Here is a 20,842-nt window from a genome sequence, read left to right as displayed (position 1 = left end):
ATAAGGAAAAAGAATCAACTTTTACCTCATATTATACATGAAAAAATTAATTTGTTATGGATCATAGACCCAAAAATAAAACAGAAAACCATAAAATTATCTAGAAGAAAATGTAAGAGAAGAACTTTGTGATCTCGGATTAGGCAAGGATTTCTTGTTTAGGGCACAGAAAGAGGAAATCAATAAATTAGATTTTATCAGTGTTTAAAAACTTTTTTTCCATAGAGAAAATAGAAAAAGAAGCCAAAACTGGGATAAAATATTTGCAACAAAAAATCAGAGCAAGGATTTTTGTCCAGGTTATAAAAAGTACTCTTACAACTCAATAATAGACACTGGTGGGGTTTTTGTGTGTGTGTGTGTTGTGGGGGAGGGGTAGAGGGAAAGAGAGTTTTAAATATTCTGAAGGGTATAAACTGAGCTTCTAGAAGCATACTAGCTTTTAGTAAAAATAATGATAATTTAGCCCAAGAGAGTTCAGGGACACAGATAAATATCTGCACACAAAGGGTGAGTGAGAGTGTGGGAAGGAAAAGAGGTCTCACAGGCTCTCTTTTAGAGAAGATAGTCTTAGAAGATCTTTTTAAGTCCTAAATTTTAGCTTTTTAAGAAGCCCAAATGGTTTCTGCAAAGATTCCTTTGGCAAATAATAAAATACGTGAGCATACAGAGGCGTTTATAGACAGAGAATAAGCTTGGAGAGCAATCTCATCAAATCCAAAAATGATAAAATCTGACCCTGCCATTTCCTTGGAGAGTTCTTACTCATTACCTGGCCTGGTCTTTCCCTCCTCAGGCCTCCAGCTTGAGAATGTAGTGTCTCCCTCGGGGCAGGATTATTGCAGAAGTTCCTCATCAGCATCAACCTTCAGGTTTCTTTACACAGACCTTCTATCCTGGGCAGTTACTTTAGTTTACTTCTCCCCACAAATTCTTACTGACCAGATCACATGCTGTGATGATCCATCTGACCAGCTAAAGCCCACTGCCTTTTGAAGCTTCATGGCTACCTAAATTCCTGACCCACTTCTCTGGAAGTACACACATTCTGCAGTAGCTACTGCCTGTGCCAGTCTGTTCTTATGGCAATATTGCCTTGACTGATGAATCATTTTAGTTTCCCTGGCTAGACTGTAATCACCTTGAGAACAGAAAGCATGTCATAATTATCTGGATCTATCTCAACGTCTGGCCTAATATCTAACACGTAGTATGTGCTCAATGAATATTCATTGATCTAGGTGTTGGAGACAATAACAGAGGAATAGTAAAGGAACTGTATATGAGTGAATTTTCAGACATAGTAATGATGATTTTGTACATCAGTAGAGCATGGCAGTTGAGCACATGATTTTTGGGGTCATACAGGCACAAGTTTGGTTCAAATACCAGCTCTGCCACTTACTGAGACAATTCACTTAAACTCTGAGTCTCACTTTCTTCATCTTTAAGATAGGAATAATAATACTGTGTCCTCATAATATTATTATAATGGTTATGACCATTACAATGGTTATGAAATGTTTGTTAAAGTTATTAACATAGAATCTGCCTAAAATTCTCAATAATTGTAACTTTGGATAGACTTTGAGGCATGAAACCAATAGGCCTCAATAATATATAGGGACTCAATAATCTCCAATTTGTTAATGCAAACATTGAGACTCACAGACAGTAATTTGTCTAATATTAAACACATTGGAAGTGGAAGATATGACTGAGACTCAAATTTGCTGACTCTACTTGTCCTTGAATTATCTACTAATGAAGAGGCATTGGGGTAGAAAGCCAGAGGTGACAATAAGTAGTTTTAAATTTGTGATTCTCATTGCATTTAAATTAATGAACACACAACTTAATAAATCCTTGCATTTGATGCGAACTGTGGCCTGAAATAGGTACATTCTAATTTGTTAAATTAATTTTACCCTAATTCTAATTTTAAACTAATTTATTAAGCTAATAATGCAGGAATGCCAAATTTGAAAAAAAAATTAAGTGACCCGTCAGAAACAAGTGAAAGACAAAGAAGAGAACAGTGTGGTTGACCCCTCACCATCCACTTGATCCCAAATTTTTAATATTATGTAATCACATTTGTCTGCAATTGATTAAAAAAGGAACATGTGATATAAGATACAGTGTGAAGAGAAATTGGCTGTAGAGACTTTGGGAAATTTTGTTTTGCCTCTGGGAGTGCATAAGAAGAAAGCATCTTTTCTCTTCCTCTGATTTTGGTCATATCCAGATGCTCCTCCTGGCATTTCTGCAGCTATCTTACCACTGATAAGATGAAGGTGATACCTCCAAAAATGGAAAAGCAGAGACACAATGACGTCTTTGAGCATGACTTAACTTTCTTGAGATCCACTGGGTTTCTAGCAAAGTGAAAATACTAATTTCCATAGTGTGTAAGCCAATTTCATTGGGGTTTCTAGTGCTTGTTGTTGAGAGTATCCTCACTGTTAAATGGATCTCAGAAAACTTTGGGAGATGAGAATCAGAGAAGAGAGTGTTGTTTCTACATTAAAGACTGAAAAAAAAAGTCATAAAGATTGGACCTAATAACAGTTTTTAATCCAAAGATCCATTTATCCTTGCAGACTGCATTTTGTAGCATCTCTGAATGTGACAAGCATTTCAAACTCGCTTGTCAATGTGCTTAAAATGTGCATGACATTTTCAAAGAGAGGAAATCAAGTAATTACCTGAGCCAATGAGCTTTTTGGAGTCATTCTTGAACTGATGGCTCCTCTTCACTAGGTGAAAATAAAATGCATGGTTGGAGGCAGGGAGAGGGACTTCAAAATGCTTTGAGAAAGCGCCAAATGTAATCTGTCTTGTTTGATGTAATAAACACGGGAATTCCTAGGTAGGTGCTTGATTAGACAAAAGACAAGAAACTTCATCAAAGCCAAATTCCCAGAGGAATTTGGGTTTTGTCAGTTGGGAAGATTTGCCACGGAGGGATTTTCTAGCTAATGGTTTCATTTTACCTAAATCACATAATCTCTTTGTTTCAATTCTCTCCGGTTGCCAAACAAAAGTACTAATTCCTGTCCTGGATATTTCACAGTGACAGTGTAGCATTAATAATGATATTATATATTTTCCCAGCACTCAGAAATGCTTTGCACACAGTGAGCACCTGATAAACATTTGTAAAGTGGTACAAAGTAGTTCAAATTTAGAGTCTAGACAGAAAGAGTCTAAACAAAACAACTGGATCACTGATCAGCAAATCTACATAGAAATCATTAATTATGATGCCAAATGTCTGATAAACAATTCATTGGTCTGATTTCTAAAAAAATACCAGAATATAATCATCATAGTTCTTGGTATTTTAAGGCTTAAAATAGATTTGGTTGGAAATATTTCTTGTGATGCCAGATTTCAGGAAAAATTTTTTGTTACAGTGTTCTTACAAAGTTATATTATTTTCTTAAAAAAATATATAAATGTTCTTTGTTCCATTGTTGGCAGGTAAAGTCTTTCAAATTAGATGTTTTCTTGAAGATGATCCCTTCATGTTTTAGGATTAGGTTCTAAAAGCTTATTAGCTGTCTAGTGTAAACGAGCAGCTTCACACTGTCTAGTAAGAGGTGATTTGGCTGGATTGTTTCTTTGGTGCATCTTCAACTCTTTGTATCAGTAAATATTTTCTTTCGGGCTTGTCAGTTTCTCCAGGAAGCAATCTTGCAAGTTTCCACCCCTGATTCATGAGCTTGAATGTCAATCTTCTTGGAGTCAAATAACACAAGAGAATTTGGGATCTCCCTGTGCAATAAGCAAATTTTATGTGATATGCCTGAAATCATTCTCTGACCCTTAGAATCTCCTAAAGACCCTTACCAGAGAGTAAACCTATAGTATTTTTCCGGGGGGAGGGGGGCCTGTGTGTGGACGAGGGCCAGGTGTCCAATAACAATTTTATAACTTTTTAAGCATTTTCCCATCTCAGTCCCAAATGTTTCCTATTTTTGGACTTTCTGCTATTCAGGACTTCTTTAGTATTTCCAGGGTTCTCTGGTAGAGATTAAGATTCTCCAATCAATACAACAAATTCATCCAACAAATATTTATTATCATGTGCCAGGCAGGGATCAGACACTTGGGATATAAGAGTAAACAAAACAAAATTCCCTCTCCTCAAGGGGTTTATAGAGTGTAAGAAATAGTCAATAAACAAGACACATAATAATTAAATACATTATTTAATAATTTAGAAACTGACAAATGCCATAAAAAAATATAACCACAGGGTAAGGGGATTAGGAATGCCAGAAGATGAAGGGCAGATGGAATTTTTAAGAGTGGTTTTGATAGGTCTTAGACTGCAAATTTTGACTGAGATCTGATGGAAGTGAGAGAGTCATCCAAGGGAGTATCTAGGGCAAGAGTGTGCAGGCAGAGGGAACCTCTCATGCCAAAGTCTGAGGTTGAAACCTACCTTATGTGTTTGATAACAGCAAGGAGGCCAGTGTGTCTGGGGTAGAATGAGTGAAGAAGAAAATCCTGTGGGAGGTGGTGAGGAAGGTGGAGCCGGGACAGAGCTGGGTGGTGGAAATATGCTCTGATTATGTGGGCCTTGTTTGCCATTGCGCAAACATGGCTTTTACTCTGAAAGAAATAGCATGCCAAAACAGGGTGTTAGGCACAGAAGTGACACAATCTGATTTATATTTTAGGAGGATAACTGGTGCTGTGTTGAGAATAGACTGATTGATGGGCCAGACTAGAAGCAGGATAATCGGTTAGGAATGACTCCATCAGTCCGGGCAAGAAGTAACGGTAGCCATATTTGTTCCTTGCAACTGTGGTAACAAAGCACCACTAACTGGGTGCCTTACACAACAAAAAACATATTCTCTCCCAGTCTTGAGGCCAGAAGTGCAAAGTCAAGGTGTTGGCAGGGCCATGCTCCCTCTGAAGGCTCTAGGGAAGAATCACTTCTTGCTTCTTCCAGCATCTGGTGTTTGCCAGCAATCCTTGGCATGTCTTGTTGTGTGGTAGCATAATTCCAACCTCTGCCTTCATCTTTTCTTGGCCATCTTCCGTCCGTGTGTGTCTGTATCTCCAAATCCCTCTCTTGTTAAAAAGACACCATGAACCAGTATCACCTCATCTTAACTTTATTACATCTACAAATACTCTGCTTCTAAATAAAGTCATATTCTAGGTGCCAGAGGTTAGGGCTTCAATATATCTTTTGGTGGGGGGACACACAATTTAACCCAAAACAGTAGGGAGTACTAGTAAAGATGGTGGAAAATGATGAGATTCGTATGTATATTGAAGATAGAGCCAGCAGGATGTTCTGAGAGGCTGGATGTTGGATATGAAAAGGGCCCCAAGACTGACTGTCACCTTAAGTTTTCATTTTTCCTTGTCTGCTAATTCAGTTACCATTCACACATCTGCTTTTTAGCTTTCTCAATTCTGTTGTTGTTGGATCATTTTCTGTATTTTCTTTTGAGGGTTTATAACTTAAAAAAAAATCACTAGTGAGGCATTTGAGTAGGGTTTGGAAAGATGCTGTAGCAAACACATGTGTGTATTATCTGCAATGCTTATTCAGAAGCTCTCTCCGGGAGTAAATCTAAGCTTTGTGAAGGCTGAATATTAGATATTTCGAAGGCCCATTTTAAGGAAAAAAATAATCCAACATTAGATACAATAGCAGTATTGTCCTTAAACCTGACAAGAGGGGGCCCCGTTCTGGACACATGTGCACACACACACACAGTTTATTGAGGAGCCCCAGCTCCTCTATCACTTGGGATCTGATACTTAGCATCACACAGAGCAACCTGTAAACCCAGACACATGTGCCCTCATGACAAACAGGGAAAGTCTTTTTCACATCTCACATTGTATGCTCTCAAAAAAAAAAAAAAAAGAGGTTACATTTTTTTCTTAAAATGGGCCTTCAAAATATCTAAAAAAAAAAGAGTCTAAACACTGAAGATTTCGGGGCTTTGGTGATCTCAACATCTGACGTGGACATTGCTTTGGAGAGTGAAGAGGATCTAAGCAGCAAAAGTGTTATCTTGTCAACTCCTTTCTCTGAGTAAGCATGCCAGTAAGCGGGTCTGCTTTTTCAAGTATCATTTCCCGGTGGTGCCAGGGATTCATTCATTTATTCATTCATTCGCTTTGCTTCTACTGCTGTTCCAACGTGTGATTGCAGAGGGAACCATCATATCAGGGCAGTGTTCACAACACGTGTAATAATGGCAGCAGCTGAAAAACAATGTCAATAGCAAACAATTCATATTATTGCTAAATTTGTGCATATATAGATAGACACAGATTTAATTAGGTAGGGACGCCAGGGTTGCTCAGTGGTTAAGCATCTGCCTTCAACTCAGGGCGTGATGCTGGAGTCCCCAGATTGAGTACCACACAGGGCTCCCTGTGGGGAACCTGCTTCTCCCTCCGCCTGTGTCTCTGCCTCTCTCTGTGTGTTTCTCAAGAATTAATAAATAAAATCTTTTTTTATTTTTATTTACTTTTTAAAAATTATTTATTTATTTATTTATTTACTTTTATTGAAGTTCAATTTGTCAACATATAGCATATCACCCAGTGAATAAAGTCTTTTTTAAAAAAGACACAGATATAAAAAAAATAATAAAATAAAAAAAAGACACAGATATAGATAAGTACTTGAAGTACACAAAGATTATTAACCCTACTATATGGTTCTAGATATTGCCTTAAGATATGATGAAATTATAAGTATGAACTGGGTTTATGCTAAAACCAAAATGTTTTGTACAATTTTCTGTGATAACAATGATATATTATATATGACACCTTGTAATGTTTGAACATGATATTCAAACTCAAGGTTCATTTCTGAATCTAAGTATTTTTTTAAGAAATTTACTGACAATTTCAGTTGCTACCAACCCAATAAAGCATAGTTTCTCCAACTTGAATTTGATAAACAAATTTAAATTACTGAAAAAGTTGATATGTGACATCATCATCAATGAAACAAAAATTAACTAAAAGCCTTGATTGTTACAATATGCAAGATGCTTTTGATAAAAGTAAAAAAATATATACGGGAATAAATATCTTTGACCTATGAGCATACATCTGTATGTTATTATCACCCCCAAATCATCATACCATTAATAGGATGCTCACTTATGTATAATAATTAATTTCTGTAATCTTTGACATTTGATCAATATCCAGTTACCTAAAAAAATAAAAAATGTCTTTCTCTAATTATGGAGTTATAGCTGTGAAGATTACAGAACATAGTTTATTTACAGCTATTAGTATACTTAAAACTGAGGTATTTAGAAATGTGGGTGCACTTTGGTGTACTCTTTCCTCAGACCCCAAAACTGTCACGGTTGATTAGTCTGTTCAAATGTAAAGATTTCCTTAAAACAAGAAAAAAACTAACCCAGGACAATTTACAAATGCAAAAAAGTGGTCAAATGCACCATATCCACAATTTCAGGAAAGAGTCACAACTTTCTTAACTAGTCAACAGACTGACCCAGTTACATCTTTTTTTTTCCCTTCACTGTTGTTTGGATGAATACTCTTCAGCTCTTCAGATGACAACAACTTTTATGTTTTAATAAAGAGACTCAATATAATTCAGTGTTTCTTATATATGGCAATTCAAACTTTTCCCACAAAATTACTGGTTTAGAAGAGTTTTTCATCTTCACAAATCATTGTTGGTAACGATGGAACAAAATTTGTGGAAACACAAATATTGTTATTACATTCGAGAAAACATTTATCAAGTTTCTTTCATATGTGAATTGTTACCAATGATCTCTCTGTCGTCACTGCTACGGGTGGCGCCCTGTAAATACGGGGATTCTGATAAACTATTTTGTGCAATTCCCATTAAAAAGAAATTGGAAGAGCTATATAGACGGTGTGTTTGAAACCTAATATGCCACCTTTTTAAGTATATTCCTGACAGGAGACAACTTTCATATTTACTGGGTGTTGATGAGATTCTCACTCTTGGCTGACAAATGTACAAGTCTTATGATTAGAACGATTTTCCCACAGACACTTCCCTGTCATTATGCGACCTCTGGTGTTGCATTTGTTGTCACAATGCTAGGGCCATGGGGGGCACGCCTGGGAGCCGTTCCTACCACCAACAGGCTAGTGACACTCATCTACACACACACACACACACACACACACACACACACACACGCCTGATAATCGCATAAATATGTTCCAGTAAAGGCCACACTAAGCGTTTGTCCAAGTGAGCCTCGCTTAACTCAGATCCCCCAAATGCATTGCTTTTCCAACACCCAGGGGCCTGTGAAGAGCTGTCACTAAGTGCCTCAGTTTCCTGAGTTCTACAGGAACACGTGACCACAGAGACACACTGCTGGACCCTCCCTCAGGGTCTTGAAAAGCAGGTGTGCAAAGGAAGGGCCCAGCAGCTGCACTTGAGCTCTTCCTGCCTGTGGCTCCCCACTTCCTGGGTGGTGGCGCTGGGCATCACCGCCACTGCTCTGAAGGCTTGGCCGACTAACGCCTGGGCGGGGACTGGGGTTGGGGGGGGGCGGAGTGGTGGTCCAGGGGTGGGAAGGTGGGTGTGGGGGGGTGGGAAGGTGTGGCGGGGGTGGTGCAGCTTCACCTTCTGCTGGCCTGGGCAGCTCTCTGCAGGATGATGACCACACCATAGGCCGCGGTGACTAATACCTGAGGGGCTGGGGTGGGGTGTGTGGAAGGTCGTGTGGGGTGGGGGGGTGCGTTTCACCTCTGTGGCCTGAGCAGCTCTGTGCAGGATGGTGACCACACATAGCCTAGGCCACAGCGACTAACACTGGGGGGCTGAAGGGGGAAGGTGTGCGGTTGGGGGGTGCAGTTTCACCTTTCTGCTGGCCTGGGCAGCTCTCTAGCAGGATGGTGACCACACCTATAGGCCGCGGTGACTAATACCTGAGGTGGCTGGGGTGGGGTGTGGTGGGAAGGTGTGTGGGTGGGGGTGCAGTTTCACCCTCTGCTGGCCTGAGCAGCTCTGTGCAGGATGGTGACCACACCATAGGCCTAGGCCACAGCGACTAACACCTGGGGGGCTGAAGGGGGGAAGGTGTGCAGTGTTGGGGGGTGCAGTTTCACCCTCTGCTGGCCTGGGCAGCTCTGTGCAGGATGGTGAACACAGGGTAGGCCGCAGCGATTTTGTGGGCAAAAATCAGCCCTGGGCCTTCTGTAGTAAAACCAAAGTCAGTTAGTAGACAACCAATTTTTGGTTTTGGGAGGCTAAAAAAAGCAAGTTTGGAGTGGAGCTGGGCACGCGGCAGCACAGGGAGACGGAGAATGAACTGAAATGAGAGCAGCATCTGGAAGAACGACTTCAAAACAGCGCAGCAGGGGAAGGCCCCAGCTCCCATGTCCAGTCCCTCCCAGCGGGCCTGGGTGGTGGCTCCTGAGGCCGCCCACTCTGGGTCCTCACCCTGCAACGTGGAGAAAATCAATTCCAATCCTCCAAGGATGATACACGGCAGCTGGAGGTCACTAAACACCATCAGTTCTCTGAGACCCTTGAGACTGGAGAGGAGATTTCCCAAAATTACCGCACCTCAAATTTGGGCCCTTTGCTTGAAAGCATAGACTGCATTTTCTATTTCTGCCCCCCCCCTTTTTTTTTTACCTAGGCAAGTGGCGGGGGGGAGGCAGGTACCAATACGGATAACTATCTGAACATTCTAGTTCAAAACCGTCCGTTTCCACAGGAGGCCCCAGGAGCGGGAGATCACATGGATGAAGGGACTGGCTGCTGTACTCGTCCACATAAGGAGAAGCATTTGCATTTTTGGGGGGAGGGGGGTGGATCTATTATTTTACCGCTGGTTGCAGGCAATATTGTTTTGATTAGTGCCCGGGCAAGTAATTTTTTTTTTTAAGTTAAGTAATTTTAGGAAGATTTACAATGACGAGTGAAGGAGTAGTAAACTAAGAAGCGTAAAACCTACAGGTGTGTCCCCGAGCACACGGCCTCCTCCTTGGCTAGTACCTGGCCTGGCTTAATTCGTTTATTCCTGCAAACCTAATTTCTCATCTCTAAGAGGGGATAATCATGTCCGGCCTACCAATATTGAAAACCTGGTCATGAGGATCAAATAAGGAAACTGTATGTATGAATGCTTTTTAGGTGGAAAATGTTCTAACCATAAGATTCTTATTAGATTTATTTTTTGAACATCTGAAATTAATGTCTTAAAGGAACAGGCTTTCTGATTGAGGTGGGGGTGGGAGGGGGATGTGCAAACAGCAGAGAAGTCAAGGGACGACATGAGAAAGGAAGCTTGGACTGGATGGATGGTGGAGAGTCTGGGCATCACAAACATCCTGGGGCTTTTGAATTAAGACAGCGGGACATCCAGAGACAGTGGGATGGGGGGATCGCAAAGAGGAAACTCTATGCACCGTAAAGAAAAATTTTACAAATTCCAGGTGGAAAACATACAGGGTTATTATCCTCTGAAGCAACACAGAGGATACAGTACAGAGTTCCCCTTACAAGCTAAGCATGATCAGAAGACCCATGGACTTCTTCAAGTTGCACAAAGTTGCAATGACTATTTCAGTTCTTTCAAAGTCATTAAGTCAAACTGCCAAATCGTCACCCCCCATAAGTATTTATTAAGCACTCATTTGTCTTTGAGCTAATGGTGACGTCCCAAGCGCTGGGAGACTAATTTCAATTTTCTGTCTAGGCCCAGGTCTTTATATGCTAGAGGAACTAGAAAGAGGATGTTATGAGATTTGTAGATACAGTAAAATGAGTGCTCAAACTCTGCCTCTTTGCTTCTACCCTGAACTCAGTATGTTTGGAAATTCACTATTAAAAACACCAGTTTGACAATAGTGGAGAACATTAAAAAAGGCTTGTCCAAGGGGCACCTGGGCGGCCCAGTAGGTTAAATGACTGATTCTGGATTTCTTTTTTTTTTTTTTTTAAGATTTTTTAATTTATTTATTCAGAGAGAGAGAGAGAGGCAGAGACACAGGCAAAGGAGAAGCAGGCTCCATGCAGGGAGCCCGACGTGGGACTTGATCCTGGGTCCCCAGGATCACACCCCGGGCTGCAGGTGGTACTAAACCGCTGAGCCACCAGGGCTGCCCTGACTCTGGATTTCAGCTTAGGTCATGATCTCAGTGTTGTGAGATCAATCCCCAAGTCAGGCTTTGTGCTCAGCGTGGAGTCTGCTTGAGATTCGCTCTCTCTCTTCTCTCTCTCCCTTTTGCCACAACCCCCCTCCCTCAATGCTCATGCACTCTCTCTCTCTCAATAAATAAGTAAAATCTTTAAAAAAAAAAGTTTCGTGTGAAACCAAATTCAGTCCAAACTTTGAGAATGATCTGCCCTTAAAATGCTCCAACTACTTTCACACTGAATAGTGAGATGTCAACAATTTTGATCTGGGGTCTCTTATTATGAGAGAATTTAACTCTGATTGAAAGCAAACAATACAAAAATCCCTACACAGGAGATTATTTTGTTCCTAACTTCTGGCCCCTTAATAGACATGTTAAGGTCTCTCACCATCCTTGCCTTACCAAGCAGTGGCTGTTTGGCGACATTATCACATTATTAAGACAGGACTTCTTTCCTGCACCATGCTCGGGACTCTCAGTTCACAAATGAAGCAGACAGCACGTAAGAGCTTGGCTCCCCTTGGGGGTACTGTCCTGCAGGGACCCGTGTAGACCTGGCAAGTGGCCCTCCAGTGATGGGGAGTAACCAATGAAGGTCACAAAGAGAGACATCCCAATAGCAGGTGGATCACAAAGATTTCTGGCTGAGATGGTTACCACCAAGAGGTAAAAAATAACAGAGAAAACTGGGAGAATGGCCTGTGTGAAGTAGAGAGGAGAGTGCTGAGGCATCTAGGATGAAGAAATTGTAAGAGTCTGTAGACACATAGAAGACATGCCAGAGAGTTTGGAGGCTAATAGGAACAGTTGGATGGACACTAACTCAAATAGGAACCAAAATCTGAGACTGTTCGGAATTGTGAGGAGCAACAGGTGGCTAAATGTGGCCAGTAGACAGTTCTGTCTGCTCACCTTTTTCAAAACCCGAGTTTAGTTCTGTTGTTTGGAGGTTTTATGGCATCGTTTTTTTTTTATTTTTATTTTTTTAAATTAATTTTTATTGGTGTTCAATTTACCAACATACAGAATAACACCCAGTGCTCATCCCGTCAAGTGTCCCCCTCAGTGCCCGTCACCCATTCACCCCCACCCCCCGCCCTCCTCCCCTTCCACCACCCCTAGTTCGTTTCCCAGAGTTAGGAGTCTTCATGTTCTGTCTCCCTTTCTGATATTTCCCACACATTTCTTCTCCCTTCCCTTATATTCCCTTTCACTATTATTCATATTCCCCAAATGAATGAGAGCATACACTGTTTGTCCTTCTCCGATTGACTTACATCACTCAGCATAATACCCTCCAGTTCCATCCACGTTGAAGCAAATGGTGGGTATTTGTCGTTTCTGATGGCTGAGTAATATTCCATTGTATACATAAACCACATCTTCTTTATCCATTCATCTTTCGATGGGCACCGAGGCTCCCTCCACAGTTTGGCTATTGTGGACATGGCTGCTAGAAACATCGGGGTGCAGGTGTCCCGGTGTTTCATTGCATCTGAATCTTTGGGGTAAATCCCCTACAGTGCAATTGCTGGGTCGTAGGGCAGGTCTATTTTTAATTCTTTGAGGAACCTCCACACAGTTTTCCAGAGTGGCTGCACCAGTTCACATTCCCACCAACAGTGTAAGAGGCTTCCCTTTTCTCCGCATCCTCTCCAACATTTGTTGTTTCCTGCCTTGTTAATTTTCCCATTCTCACTGGTGTGAGGTGGTATCTCATTGTGGTTTTGATTTGTATTTCCCTGATGGCAAGTGATGCGGAGCATTTTCTCATGTGCATGTTGGCCATGTCTATGTCTTCCTCTGTGAGATTTCTCTTCATGTCTTTTGCCCATTTCATGATTGGATTATTTGTTTCTTTGCTGTTGAGTTTAATAAGTTCTTTATAGATTTTGGAAACTAGCCCTTTATCTGATATGTTATTTGCAAATATCTTCTCCCATTCTGTAGGTTGTCTTTGAGTTTTGTTGACTGTATCCTTTGCTGTGCAAAAGCTTCTTATCTTGATGAAGTCCCAATAGTTCATTTTTACTTTTGTTTCTTTTGCTTTCGTGGATGTATCTTGCAAGAAGTTACTGTGGCCAAGTTCAAAAAGGGTGTTGCCTGTGTTCTCCTCTAGGATTTTGATGGAATCTTGTTATGGCATCATTTAAAGCCCTGTTTCTTAGGATTTACTCGTTTCTACTTGTCCAAAGCGTTAATAATGATAATAAAAACCCTCCCTAATAAAACACCAAATAATATTCATAAAACGGTACTTTAGCTGATATATATTGAATATTTATTGTGTGCCAAGCCATATTATAGGTATCTTTTTAAGGTTTATTTATTTATTTGATAGAGGAGAGAGCAGGGAGAGAGATAGAGGGAGAGGGAGAAAAGGAGAAGCAGATTCCCTGTGGAGCCTGGAGCCCTACTTGGTGGGGCTCGATCCCAGGACTCTGAGATCATGACCCCAGCCAAAATCTAGTGACCTATGCTTAACTGACTGAGCCACCCAGGCACCCCCTATTCTAGGTATTTTAAACACATTACTTCATGTTACAGATTGAAGGCAATTGAATGTTTAGAGTTATTTGTTCTTGTGATTTTTGCTTAGGTTAAATTTTAAAAGCTCAGCAATGGGTCCTACTGGTTGCCTATGGAGTATTCATTCACCCTTCCTCCTTTATAAGAGAACCTTGTTTTTTTCCTATTTGTTTTTTCTTATTTTTAGTTATCTATACCTCTCTTATGGCTTGTGGATCAGTTTTCCCCAGCTCCAGAAGTGAGCCCTGGTTCATTTGATGAACTAGATTTCTGATTGGTTCAGGGTTTGACATGGGATGTAATTCCAGCCAATGAGAATAAAGAGAAATTTTCTTCTTTACAAGTTCCAACTAACTCCTACATGAGGGCTCCAAGGAGTAACCTTCACAGATGACATAGTCTGGTTGTGAGGAGTTGAGATTTGACCCTAGAGCTGTCCAACTGCGACAGAGCCCAGGCTCCTTCCACTATAACCTTCAACTGCACCCTTATTTTTGTCACCACATGTGATAATGTGATAGTCAGGATAACACTCTCCCTCCCCTAAAGATGTATACCTCCTAAACCCCAGAACCTGTAAATATGTTACCTAATGGGTATAAAGTAAATGTTACCTTATTTGCAATTGTGACTGAGTTAAAAATCTTGAGATAGGGAGATTATCCTGGTGATCCAGGTGGGCCCAACATGGGACCTAATAAGAGGGAGAAAATAAGAGAGGATAAGATGATGGAAGCAGATCAAAGTGATGCAACCATGACCAAGGAACACAGTCATCTCTTGGGAGTAGCTGTAAAAGTTTCTGTCAGGCACGGATCCTCCTTTAGAGCCTCTAGAATTAATTTAGCTCTGCTGATACTTGACTTTAACCATATTCATGATCCAGTCTTGGATGCCTGACCTCCAGAATGGTAAGATGGCAAATTTGTGTTGTTTCAAGCCATCAAGTTTGTGGTAACTTTTTATAACAGCAATGGGAAATGATTGGGTCACATAAGCACAGTTTAATGTATGTAAGTCTCAGAAATATTATCAAATTTTTAAAGCAACAAAAGTAACTGTAAAATCTGAAATTTAATAAACTTTAACCTTGCTTGTTCTGCCACAGTACAAACATTACAAATTTTTCAAGAGAAAACAGAAACTACTTCTACCATTTTTAGATAATTTGACTTCCAGTCCAGTTATGTTAGTAATGCAAGCTGTACGACATATAATATTTTTGTTAAGTGTTTATGACCATCTACTTATCTTCATTTTGGCTTATATATCATATAATTTCCTGAATGATAGTCCATAACAGATCTCAGAATAGATGTGCCACTACTATGAAAAGTGTTGATGTTGGAGGAACATGTTAGTTTACTTCTTAGGTAAATTTAGTCTACCTTGTTTTAAAGTCTAAATAGAAGTAAGGGAGCTTCCTGAGGAATTTGACCATTTTACAAAACAGTAACATAAGTTATCTGACACAAGTGATATTTTTTTCTGTGGAGATTATATTGCTCTTTCAAAAGACAGCCATCCTGTTATCTTGGCTAAGCTTTGTGCAATGGATTTTGGAATCGTTTTCATGGAGATGGTTACTAAGAGTTGTGTCTAGTGACCTTGAATTGATTTGGATATTGAAAAGACCATAAGTTTACTATGCATAATCTGCCAAAGGCACCCACTTTTCCATGGAAATGGGAATGGTCAAAAAGCCTGCATATATCATGGATATTGATTTTTGCAGGACCACAGAAGGAAGAGAAATGTCTGCATTTTGGTGGAATCCCTTTTTTAAAGCAGTCTACTTCATCTATAGCCACAAGTACAGCCCAGAGGTGGCACTTAATTTCAACTCAAGAGTCACTATTCATTATTGATTCTGATGCAAAATTCACCATTAATCCTCAATTAAGTTTACGGAATTTGTTGATAAGAATTACGTAGAAGTCGTTATGTCTTATATGGGAAGATTATGACAAACAAAAATCACTGGATTTTTCTACCTCCTGTTACTTCATCATCTTCATATCATAGAAATCATATCATAGAAATGATCATCTTCATATCATAGAAATATCATACTTCATCATTTCATACCATAGAAATCAACCTTGAATAAACAGTAGTGGGAATATTTCTCCAACCTCTCTGTGAAGGTGGTAGTGACAAATACAGAAACTTTGGCGCACAAATCCTTCTTCCCTTACTATCTGCCTGTATAAGTTTAGTTAATACAATTTGTTTTCTCTACACTTCAATTCTTTGTTTTGTAAAATGAAGCTAATAGCAGGACCTATCTCATAGGATTGAGATCAGCATGAAATAATCCATTTATATAATCTGATGTATATTCAATATTGAAGAAGTATTGGTGGTTATTATTTTCTTTACCTAGATTTAGTCCTTAATTTACATGTCAAACAAAAAGATGTTCTGGCTATCACATGCTTTATGTTTACCATTTTATTACTTATACAGCAAGACTTAGTCCTTTTTAGATACTGTGGAACTGGATTAGGGTGAGTGTCTATTAATCTAATTGAGATCGTGAGGCCCTTTCCATCATGTAATGCTGTCTTCCTCTTCTGAACTCATTTGGACCACAAGGTGAAAGACGCAGTAATTCTTTTGGGGCCACCAATAATGATGAAGTGGGGATACCTGTTAATTCTATATCTACTTCAAAAACACATAATTCAAAAGAGCTTTAACATTGAGATGCCTACTCTGGTGTGCTTAAGAGTTTATATTAGCAAGTACGGGAAGGAATGTGATATAAGCCAGGAGAAATGCTGCCAAAAAGTCTTCAAGAACTAATGTTCACTCTGGCTTCCTTAGTATGTACCCCATAGAGAAACATGTATTTGTCAGCTGTAAGAAGTAAGGTACGATTGACTGGGGAATTTTACTTGTAACTGAGTTCTGTCCTAGAGACAATTAGACTTCTGTCAGTTTACAATTGTTCAAGCACAATACATGTGCAGAGAAACACTCTAGTACAACTTATGCCCTTAAGGGAGTTAAAAAGGGAAAGAGACAATTTGGACATAAATATGCACGTAAAGAGCAGATAGGTGATAAAATGCCAATAGAGCATTATGCTTTCCTGGAGAATAATAATCTAATGTTTTATAGCATGCATTCATGTAAGAAACCTTCGTAGGAACCCTGAAGGTACCCCCTTTGAAGTACAGAGTTGAGAATTTTGGGATCACTGAGCAAGTATCTTTCATGTAAGCAGAGCAACTTCAAATATCTGAATATAGCACCTCCCCAAAGAGTGCAATTGTCAGGAGCCCTGGAAACAATGACAGTTTATTCCTCTTGGTAGAATGGATCCTCTATTGTCAAACAAGGAAAATATAATCAGAACTATTTGGTGTGGTTCTAAAGGGAGAAGCAGCCTCCATTCACAGAAGGATTTTGGATCCAGACTTGAGACCCCAGGGGACAGAAACAACTGTAAGAAATATCTTGAGGTAGCAAGAGTACGGAATATTGCCTGCTATCATGCTCTGAACCCCACTTCTAATCCAGATCCTTCCAAATTTCCAGAAATTTCCTCTGAGCTCCCCACAGGACACCCTGGTCACTACCTAAGTTAAAATCATCCTTCATCTGGATTGCCAGCACATCCTGTCCAGACTCTGCTTTATCCAGCCACTCATGCTCCCCTTTAGGTATCTTTCAGAAACAATGCACCTCTGGAACCACATTTGGTAACAGGAAGCAGTGTGCTCTAACATTTTTGAACTCTCATAATACCAAGAGGTCTTTGCAAAATATGGTGAGGGGAAGTGGCTACAGAGTTGAAGACTCGAGTCCGTTATTTGGTCACCAATATTTCAGTGTGTCCATTATTCAGGATGCTGGAGAGTGCTCAGGAGCAGAAAAATGATTCTCAATGGTTTGTAATCTAAGAGAGGAGAGGCAAGTCTGCTTAAAGAAATATCATAAATGACAAAAGAAACATAATTTTAATGGATGTTAAAATAGGATTCTTTGTGTCTGAGCTGAGGTCTCAAAGGCCAACTATACAATTAGTGCTAAGAAGCCCCACATCCAGAGGTAGAATTAGCATGAAACTAATGAAATTTAAATTTCAGGGTCACTCAAGTGCATGAGCCCCTCCCAAAGCTCTGTTTTAAACACATACTAAATTTTTGTATTTGTTTTCTTCAAGAGGGCTCCTAGAATTGTTTAAGCTTTGAGCACTGCAAGATCTGAACCTTCTACTGAGGACTAGGGGTTTTTACACAGGGGTAAATGTACTTCTAGGGTACCAACACTTACTAAGAAGTGTGCAGCATAGATAGTTTTAAGAGGATCAGTCTTTATATCTTCAACTTCTGTGTGTATTTTTTACTGAATTGATTTATCTAAAAATATGTCTGTGATCCGTGTGTCATGCTGGTTTTTCTTCCCCATTTTCCCCTTTACAATCCTCTTTCTCCTACTTTACAAAAGAAGCTCATAACTTGCATTTGTCCTGAATCTTAATATGGTGACTTTTTTTTCCTTCTGGGTTTAAAAATATTCAGGTACCAAACAAAGAGATTTTATAAAATATTGCTTTTTTTCAGACATTTAAAAAAATCATTATCTGACTTAGTTTCTATTAAGAGTGACACAGGACATTAGAAGTGAGATATTTTGGCAATGTTGGAAGACTCCAAATTAGTTAATTATTTTTGTTTAGATTTGTTGCCTCTTCCATCCACTGATTACTGATAAGGAATAGGAAGACCCTGAGGAGTCCAATAATGACAAAATAAAGAAAGGTAGAAGCGCTTTTTTCATTCATGCAGCAAATTCCTCAACCTGTCTATCCTATCTTATTCATCTATCATCTATCTATCTATCTATCTATCTATCTATCTATCTATCATCATCTATCTATCTATATCTATCTATCATCTTGGAATTAGGATTCAAAAGAAAGTTGGTTTTCATGGATCACAAATTAGCACATTTATCTGCAATGAAAAAATGAAGACTTTTTAAATAAAAAGTCAGTCTGTATGATTTAAAAATAATAACTCGCTTTGCCATTAAGTTTATAACAAATATTTTCCAAAAGTAGAATAAGTAAAACCAATAGGTCCATTGTTTTGATAAAAATATATGAAAATATAAAAACTTTTTCCACCCAGAACAATTATTTTGGGAAAGAGTGTTGAAATAAACTGTATTTTCATTTTTCCTAACCATTTCTGAGTATGCAAAGTTAAACCTCTAAGTGAAGGAAAAATGGGATGACTGTCATTTGATAAATCTTGGTTTAATGACCAGAAATAAGGAAATGAATTACTCCAACAAAGGAATAACCCAATCTTTTTAGAAACTGATGATTTCCTTTTATTTATTTTTTAATACAATTGAAACAGGAACTAATCAAACTGTAATTAAAAGTAGATTTTTTTATAATCATGTGACTTTTGGCTTATACTTTGAGTTATAAGAACTGAAAAACATTGCTATAATAAAAGCATTTGCATCACTACTATCTTATTTATGTGAATAACTTTTATTATTCATATATCTATAAAATATATGAATAGATTATTGATGCTGAATCCTGTGTTATTTCAGCAAAAAATAATATTTAGTCAGGGAAACATGAACTATGTAAAAATAAAAAGCCCATTCTTCTCATTAAAGTATTTCTTCCAATAGAATTATAATTTTATCTTTGAGAATTATTTATCAAAATTAGTAATATAGCCTGGTTATTTTAATCACATAGCAACAACAATTGTAAAGAGGGCCCAATGCAAAATAATTTTTTTAAAACACCAAGAAATTTGTGGTCACAAAAAATGTTTAATTCTATTTTGGCTTATATGCATATTTTAGTCCCAGAGAACTCTAACAAGGCTCAGGAAAGTCATTTCAAGCATAACAATGTAATACATTAGGCAAAACTCCTGAGAAGGGAATTGGGATGAGACTTTAAATTCAAGGAGTAAAAGGATGATGTAAACTTTCCAACTGTGAGAGAAGAACTTGTTCATATGTTTTAAAACTATAGTGATGGGTATCGAATTATTGTCATAGATTTCATTGGATACATAAAAAAATGACAAAAACGGGTTTCATTCTAATGTCAGTAATTACTGCCTTTGAGATTATTTTTAAATATAGGATGAGAATTGAGGTTATCAACCAAAAAATATGCATGAGGGCACCTAATTTAAAAATTTAGCGTTACATGAAAGAAAACAAAAGGTAGTGTTTTAGACCACCTAAACACATCTCGTCATGCTAAGAGATTGGAAAACCATTCCTCCCAGGATCAGAGATCATCTTCCTCACCAGGAAAGAGTGAACACTCCAGAGCTGAGAAAGGAAATTTCTCTGGAGACAGTTGTCTGTAGGTGGAACTCTCATCCCTATCCAAGGATGAGGAATGGAAGGGGTTTTCTCCTCACCTCACGCAAAATGAGAGTGGCTTCAAAGACACAACTCAGTGAGATGAATATGGGAACCCAGGACCTAATGTTTGAGCACACTGGGATTAAACCTAATAGTGTGAGGCTAACCCTGGAGCTGCTCTAGTTTGTGGGAAAACCAAATGGGAAGGCTGAGTTGAGAGTGAGCCACATTTTCATTCTCATTTTTCTGGGCAATTCATGTGAACCTTGGTTTTAACTACTCCCAACAAAATGGTAGATCCAAAAAGATGGGGATTTCTACTCCTCTTGTTTCATTTTTGTATCCCTCGCATTTTCAGTAGGCCTTTACACATAGTAGTTGCTCAATAAGCATGATAATAAATTAATGGAATCTACCCATTTCTGTTCAGCCCATTCTTTCAGAACTAGGTCAACCCCAAATCTTCCCAGGCTGCTCCTGTTGGATATCTCTTGGTCTCCAGGATGAAGACTCCCCCAGGCAGAAATCATGAAGCCCCGACCTTCAGCCCTGGTCTTCTGGCCAGGAGTACTTTCACTCAGAGGCTGCCCAACTCCTGTGCTGGCTCTCTCGATTTGAATTTTGGAACTCCCTGAGCTCAAACTCCCACCACACAGGTGATACTCAGTTCTGAAGAGGAAGTAGTACTTGGTTTAGAATTAAGAAGATGGGTAGCACCTCTCTAGACCACATCTTTTATAAGAAGAGTATCCGGGGATCCCTGGGTGGCACAGCG

This window comes from Nyctereutes procyonoides, unplaced genomic scaffold, assembly GCF_905146905.1.
Source record: "Nyctereutes procyonoides isolate TBG_1078 unplaced genomic scaffold, NYPRO_anot_genome, whole genome shotgun sequence".
In the NCBI taxonomy this organism is placed as follows: domain Eukaryota; kingdom Metazoa; phylum Chordata; class Mammalia; order Carnivora; family Canidae; genus Nyctereutes; species Nyctereutes procyonoides.
Note: the sequence above shows the minus strand (reverse complement) of the source record.